This window comes from Anomaloglossus baeobatrachus, chromosome 2, assembly GCF_048569485.1.
Source record: "Anomaloglossus baeobatrachus isolate aAnoBae1 chromosome 2, aAnoBae1.hap1, whole genome shotgun sequence".
Classification (NCBI taxonomy): domain Eukaryota; kingdom Metazoa; phylum Chordata; class Amphibia; order Anura; family Aromobatidae; genus Anomaloglossus; species Anomaloglossus baeobatrachus.
The window spans coordinates 403,672,376-403,680,962 of NC_134354.1; positions in this window are offsets into that span (position 1 = coordinate 403,672,376).

Below are 8,587 nucleotides of genomic sequence, written 5' to 3' on the forward strand. Positions count from 1 at the left end.
CGTTGTCCCTGGATAGAGACGTGCATGAGGGCCTGTAAACCTGAAGTGCCCATTGGAAGGAAGTGGGTCTTTTGTAGTATAGCCCTTTGGCAGGGCAGCCAAAAATTGGGAGGCTCCACGTTGTCCCTGGATAGAGACGTGCATGAGGGCCTCAAAACATTGTTCCCATTGCAAAGGAGCGGGTCTCCTGTCGTTGTAATGTCCATTCTGCAAAGAATGGGCGAAAAAATTTACCACTGGGGGTATACCTGAAACAAAGGCCTAACTCTTGTAACGGTCATCATGGTGGCGCATGAGGAGAAGGAGGAGCAGTCCAGCGATTATCCAAAGTCCAGAAGTGTGTACCCATGGGTCACTGGAGGTACATGGCAAATTCCCGTTACAAACTTTAAATTCCGCTCTCATTTGCTGGTGGTGTGGTGAAGTCTGGCCCAATCCAACCCTTGTTCATCTTGATCAGAGTCAGCCTGTCAGCATTTTCAGTTGACAGGCGGGTGCGTTTATCTGTAATGATTCCACCTGCGGCACTAAAAACACGCTCTGACAAAACGCTAGCGGCAGGGCAGGCCAGGACTTCCAAGGCGTAGAGAGCCAATTCATGCCACGTGTCCACCTTGGATACCCAATAATTGTAAGGCACAGAGGAATGTCGGAGTACAGTTGTTCGATCTGCAAGGTACTCCTTGAGCATCTGGGCAAACTTAGGATTTCTTGTGGCACTACCCCGCACCTCAGGGGCTGTGGTACGTGAGGGGATGAGAAAACTGTCCCACATCTTAAAGACTGTTCCCCTACCTCTGGCGGATTGGACTTGTGCCTCTCTCGGCTGTACGCCTTGGTTGTCCACTGATTCCTGACCTATGCCGCTAGCGTTTTGTGAGGGGAATGCTTTGCCTACTTCCGTGACTATGGCCTTCCGGAACTGCTGCATTTTGGTTGACCTCTCCGCCTCGGGAATAAGAGACATAAAGTTCTCCTTGTAGCGTGGGTCTAACAGTGTTACCAACCAGTAATGATTGTCGGCCAAGATGTTCTTAACGCGAGGGTCACGAGACAGGCAGCTTACCATAAAGTCAGCCATGTGCGCCAGACTCTTAACAGCCAGGACTTCAGTAGCCTGACCAACACGTTGACTGAACATGCTGTCCTCCTCCTCCTCCTCCTCCTCCTCCTCATCTACCCTGTCCTCTGGCCAGCCACGCTGAACCGAGGATATGACTGGTGTGCATGTGATATCCTCAATTTGGCCGGAGATTTGCTCCATGTCTTCATCCTCCTCCTCGTCATAGTCCTCCACTGCACGTTGTGATGAGACGAGGCTGGGCTGTGTGTTATCACCCACACCCACTACTGTTTCTTGCTGCAACTCATCGCGCTCCGCCTGCAATGCATCATGTTTGGTTTTGAGCAGAGACCGTTTTAGAAGGCAGAGTAGCGGTATGGTGACGCTAATAATGGCGTCATCACCACTCACCATCTTGGTGGAGTCCTCAAAGTTTTGGAGGATGGTACATAGGTCGGACATCCATCTCCACTCCTCAGGTGTTATGTGTGGAGTTTGACCCATTTCCCGACGGTTTAGGTGATGCAGGTACTCAACAACTGCCCTCTTCTGCTCACATATCCTGACCAACATGTGCAGAGTTGAATTCCAACGCGTGGGCACATCACACACCAGTCTGTGAGCCGGAAGATGCAAACTGCGCTGAAAGCCGGCAAGGCCGGCTGAAGCAGTAGGTGACTTTTGAAAATGTGCAGACAGGCGGCGAACTTTTACCAGCAGATCAGACAGCTCTGGGTATGACTTTAGAAACCGCTGAACCACGAGGTTGAGCACATGGGCCACGCATGGAACATGTGTCAGCTGGCCTCGCCTCAAAGCCGCCACCAGGTTCCGGCCATTGTCACACACGACCTTTCCTGGCTTTAGGTTCAGAGGTGTGAGACAGTGATCTGCCTGCTGTTTCAGAGCTGTCCACAGCTCTTCTGCATTGTGGGGTTTGTCACCTATGCAGATTAGCTTCAGCACAGCCTGTTGCCGCTTCGCCGAGGCAGTGCTGCAGTGCTTCCAGCTTGGGACTGGTGTGGAGGGTACAGTGGATGAGGATGCGCAGGAGGAGGAGGAGACTGAAGAGCATGACATTCCGGAGCTGTAGAGTGTGGGTGAAACACTGACTGAGGTAGGGCCTGCAAACCTTGGTGTGGGAAGGACGTGTTCCGTCCCTCGCTCAGACTGGGTCCCAGCTTCCACAATATTAACCCAGTGTGCCGTCAACGAGATGTAGCGGCCTTGCCCACAAGCACTTGTCCACGTGTCTGTGGTTAGGTGGACTTTGGGTGAAACAGCGTTGTTCAGGGCACGTGTGATGTTTTGTGACACGTGGTTATGCAACGCGGGGACGGCACACCGGGAGAAATAGTGGCGGCTGGGGACCGAGTAACGTGGGACAGCTGCCGCCATGAGGTCGCGGAATGCTTCTGTCTCCACCAGCCTAAAAGGCAACATTTCCAGCGCAAGCAGTCGCGAAATGTTAGCATTTAGAACTGTGGCATGTGGGGTGTTGGCAGTGTATTTGCGCCTGCGTTCAAAGGTTTGCTGAATGGATAACTGAACGCTGCGCTGGGACAAGGACGTGCTTGATGATGGTGTTATTTCTGCGTAGGCAACTGCAGGTGCAGGACCGGAGGAGGCTTGTTCGCAGGCAGCATGGACAGGGGATTGGCTCGCATGCACAACCAGCGAAGACGTAGCAGTGACATTAGCAAGCACTGCTCCTCGACTCTGTTGTACTTCCCACAAAGTCGGGTGCTTGGCTGACATGTGCCTGATCATGCTGGTGGTGGTCAGGCTGCTAGTTTTGGTACCCCTGCTGATGCTGGCACGGCAGGTGTTGCAAATGGCCTTTTTAGAATCATCTGGATCCAACTTAAAAAACTGCCAGACTCGGGAAGACCTAACATTTGTACAGGCACCTTGTGTCGTGTTGTTGTTCCGGGGAACGGTTGCCTGACTTCTGCCTGGAGCCACCACCCTGCTTCTTACTGCCTGTTGGGATGCTACGCCTCCCTCCCCCTGTGCACTGCTGTCCTCGCTCTGCATATCCTCCTGCCAGGTTGGGTCAGTTACTGGATCATCCACCACGTCGTCTTCCTCTTCCGCACCCTGCTCCTCCTCCTGACTTCCTGACAATTGTGTCTCATCATCGTCCACCCCTTGTTGAGACACGTTGCCAACTTCGTGAGAACGTGGCTGCTCAAATATTTGGCCATCTGTACATACGATCTCCTCATGACCCACTTCAACATGAGCTGGCGAGAGGCCAGAATGTGCGAATGGAAACGTGAACAGCTCTTCCGAGTGTCCAAGTGTGGGATCATTAATGTCCGAGGACGTGTACTCAGCCTTGTGGTAGGAAGGAGGATCAGGTTCTGAAATGTGCGGTGCAGTATCACGGCTACTGACACTTGACCGTGTGGAAGACAGAGTGTTTGTGGTGGTGCCAATCTGACTGGAAGCATTATCCGCTATCCAACTAACAACCTGTTGACACTGGTCTTGGTTCAAGAGCGGTGTACTGCTGCGGTCCCCAAGAATTTGGGACAGGACGTGCGAGCGACTAGATGTGGCCCTTTGTTGTGGCAAAATTAGAGCTTGCCCACGACCTCGGCCTCTGCCTGCACCACCATCACGTCCACTTCCTTGTTCCTTGCCAACGCCCTTGCGCATTTTGCAATGCTGTGCTGACGTGTATTCACTAGACTTGGGCGTTATATCAAAGTTTGTGCAAATCGTGCACCTGTACGCTGCCACCGACAGGCACACACGTGCGGTTTTTAAATGCAAGCACGGACGCACTAAGAACCTAACACAGGTTTTAGGAGAAAAAATTAATGACGAGAACTCTGACACTATCAGCCACTGCTGACTGACGTGTATTATACACTACACTTGTGCGTTATATAATAGTATGGTAAAAACGCACACAAGTGCACCTGTACGCTGCCACCGACAGGCACACACGTGCGGTTTTTAAATGCAAGCACGGACGCACTAAGAACCTAACACAGGTTTTAGGAGAAAAAATTAATGACGAGAACTCTGACACTATCAGCCACTGCTGACTGACGTGTATTATACACTACACTTGTGCGTTATATAATAGTTTGGTAAAAACGCACACAAGTGCACCTGTACGCTGCCACCGACAGGCTCACACGTGCGGTTTTTAAATGCAAGCACGGACGCACTAAGAACCTAACAGGTTTTTAGGAGCGACAATTGCTGAGAAGTCTGACACTATCAGGACTGTTTTAGACTGTGTACACCAGCCCCAGATATGATGAAGGCTGGTATACGGTCACCACTAGGAATGGCTAAATACCCTGCCTGCCTGCCTGTATACTGCTACAATAGTCCTGACAAGGACTCTTTTGGTCACTAGCCTGTATTCCAACCTGGCTATACCCTGCCTGTATACAGCAACAATAGTCCTGAGAAGGACTCTGCTACTGTACTCCAACCTGGCTATACCCTGCCTGCCTGTATACAACTAGAATAGTCCTGAGAAGGACTTTTGGTCACACTGTTTGCAGCCCTGCTACGGAAATAGCTATAAAGGGCCGCAAACCTTTCCCTGAAGCAGCGACCCTCTCCCTGCACTGACTGTCTGGATAGCTGTGAGCAGAGCACAGCGCGCCCGCCGGTATAAAGGCTCGGTCACGCTGTGCAGGCCGGCCAATCACTGCAATTCCACAACTAACAGGGCTGTGGCATTGCAGTGGTCTGCCAGCCAATCCCTGCATGAGGGCTGGCTCTCAAAAGAGCGCCAACATGCAGGGATGAAGACCACGAGTACAGCACGAGTATCGCGAGATTACTCGGTCCCCGCCGAGTAGACCGAGTACAGTGATACTCGTGCGAGTACCGAGTAGTAACAAGCATGCTCGCTCATCACTAACAGTTAGGTCTGGAATTATTTGGACAGTGACTGAATCTTCGTAATATTGGATCTGCATGCCACTATTTTCAATTTAAAATGAAACACCTGAGATGTAATTGAAGTTTAGACTTTCAGGTTTATTTAAACGGGTTGAACGAAAAAATCCTGTGAAACGTTTAGGAATTGCAAACATTTTTTATAAAGCCTCCTCATTTCAGGGTTCTAAGGCAATTGGGCAAATTAACGTTACCATAAGTAAAGTGTCCATTAGTACTTTGTAGAGAATCCTTTGTAGTCTGGAAGTCATGGATGTCACCAAACGCTGAGTTTCCTCCTTTGTGATGCTGTGTCGGGCATTTACTGCAGTTGACTTTAGTTAATGTCATCAAAAAAGTGCCCATACAAATACTATTTCCCCAATAAGGATAAGCTTCAACTAGAACATAACACACAATGTCTGATTGGTATTTTCAGAACAATGAAGCTATAGAAACTAAGTAATAAAATATTAATTTGTATTCAAATATCATTAAAAAATTTTTTTGTTACAAATATAAAATTTCAATAAGAATTCCACATGAAATAACTTACATTTTTTTTGTATATTTGGTTATTTTAAAATATTTATATATGGTAAAGATGATGCATTTTGCAAATAAACTTTGATATTATTATATCATATATAAATATATATTTTTACAATAACAATTACCCCATGTTATTTATTTGAATTTTGCCTTTGAATAATTCTGTGAACTAGTGCTATTATTTATTAATCACTGTTATATATATATAAGGGGAGCAGTGAATACAGCCACATATGATCACTCCAGGCTGTGGTTGCCAGGGGTGATCATGCGGGCCGGCTGTTTAGTATGCACGCATCCCCCGCCCATCATCCGTTCCACCTGTCAGTGCCGGCTTTAGCACTGAGAGATGATGGGCGGGAGGATGGGCATGCATATTAAATGAGCGGGCCCACAAGGTCACGGCAGGCGCTGCTATAGCCTGCTCGTGCCCCCGATGACCCGTGCCACCGCAGCACCCTCATTCCCCGCAGCCATGCCCTACATTCAGACTATAAGACGCACCTCCCACTTTCCCCCAACATTTGGGGAAAAAAGTGCGTCTTATAGTCCGAAAAATACGGTAATGTCATTTAACTGTTTTCAAATTACCTCGTTTCTAAAAAGAAAAATGGCTAAATTCCAGTCTAAAACAGTGATTAACATAAGTTGCCACCAGTCTTTTTATTTTTGTGATATTTTTAAATTAGCTTTTCCTCTAATTGGTAGTTTCTTTCTTAAAGGGGTTATTTTGGATTACTCAGTTGCGGAACTGCACAGCACAGCTCCATCAATTATATAGTGGCCACAATTGGGTACTACATATCTGCTCCCTATTTGAATTGTTCGTGGTCACTATTCCATCAATAAAGCTGGGCAGCTGTCACAGCCATCTCTCTGTTACTAGAGACTTGTAACAGGATCTGGGCTAGAGGCTCTCTTGCCATCTGAGACTACTCACATTAAACGTATTCCCTTTCCTTTTGTGCTGTAAGGGTTAATGTCAGTTTTGCTTTTCAGCAGCTTCTGGTTCCTGGCCTCAGGTGCTTCCGGTTGGTGACCACTCCCTTCCCCAAAATATGGTTACATCTCCCAGTAGAGGGTGCTGGTTTTTCTGAATCCATTCTATAGCTAGGCATCGAGGTGAAAGGATCTGCTGGAGCACTTGTTGTAGTGAAGCGGTAAAGCCTGCACTCCTGGCGTCTGACATCAGCCATGAAGCTGGGCTTATCCTTTGTTGTTTATCCTGTCTGTTCTACCTTCCCTTTTTGTTGTATTAGTGGAGTGGTGGGACTAGTGATCCTTACCTGCCCTCTCACTTGTGAGGGTTTACTGCAGCGTCTCTCAGGGCTTCAGGTATCCTGCTTGGTGACAGGTAAGGAACCTGAATAGGGACTGGCTAGGAGTGCAGGGTGCAGCTGCAGGTGAGTGCAGGAGATGTCCCATCTTCCCACTCACTAGTACCAGGGCCCACTGTTGTTTAAATGTCCCCGGTGTACCCCTTGTTTGTTGTGTGTTTTGCCATGGGTTTCATAACTGGGAGGGGGCATGTGCAAATTTTTTAGGAGGGGGCATATGCCGATTTTTTAAAATTAGTTAAATAATTAAAAAAAAAGCTGCATGTGGTCCCTCGTATTTTGATACACAGCCAAGATAACACACACAGCTCGGGGCTGCAGCCTGTAGATGTATGCTTTATCTGCTCTACTTAACAACATACATTGTATCCTATGTTCTTTTTTCAAATGATTTATTTATTTTTACACTCGTCTTCGTGATCCAGACAGCTAGTGTGAGGGCAACCAATGACAGACGCCAGCACAGAGGGTGGGCTGGTGAAGTAGAACTGCAACCAATCACAGACACTGTTACAGAGGGTGGGCGGGGAAAGCAGTGCATATTCATGAACTTTAATGATCAGACCAGGAAGCAGTGTGACATCCGCGCGGGAAACTGCAAGTAAAATTCACCTGTTTTAATCCCCATAATACTCAGACAACATTATTCAGAGAGACCAAATGTGAGTAACAGATGCATCCAGGCATCTTCCCCACATGTTACCATTCAGTTTCAGCACTTTCATCTATAGCAGCATTTTTTCAGCCCTTCCAGGCGTACTTCCATTATTCAAGTTTCCCATTGCCTTGCATTGGTTTGTTATTTGGTACGAATACACAAATAATAGAAATTATTCGACTCAAATAATCTGAATCCAAATATAATAGCATTCGCCCATCTCTACTAGTGTCCTTTCTATAACGTGCCTCAGGGCGAGGCCAGGGGTGAGGTATTCTCATTCCATGTCTTGATCAGGAGGATGAAAAGGGAAACACCGTGCTGCCGTTGAATAAACCACTTATCTCAAAGTAAATGAACTAGTGATTTTTGTCAACGTGTGTGTCACAGGGTATATGGAGACAGGACAGGGGCCCCTAGGTTGGCACTAAGACTTGTGACCCTCCGCTGTCCCTTATCTCGAAGGTAGGATTGATGTTAACCAGGTTCAAGCCCCCAGCATGACCCTAACCCCTGTCTGAGCCCTGATCTTACTCCCCCCTCTACCACAACCTCAGGCTGGTAAACACAAAGACAAAACCCTACAAAATGACACGGACAAGAGAAAATGACACTGATAAACTTTGCGAAGAACGTATGAATCAAGCCGCATACAAGGTTATCCTGGAAAAACAGTTGCTTCCTTCTGCTCAGGTAATGTTCCCCCAACTCTGAGGATTGTTTTTTCCAGCAGGACAATGTGCCATGCCACACAGCTAGGTCAATCAATGTGTGGCTGAAGGACCACCCCATAAAAACCCTGTCATGGCCAGCCCAATCTCCAGACCTGAACACCATTGAAAACCTCTGGAATGTAATCAAGAGGAAGATGGATAGTCACATTCCATCAAACAAAGAAGAACTTCTTACATTTTTGCACCAGGAGTGAAATAAGGTCACTTAAAAGTAGTGTGAAAGACTGGTGGAAAGCATGCCAAGCAATCATGAAAGCTGTGATTAAAATCATGGTTATTCCACAAAATATTGATTTCTGAACTGTTCCTGAGTTAAAACATTATTAGTATT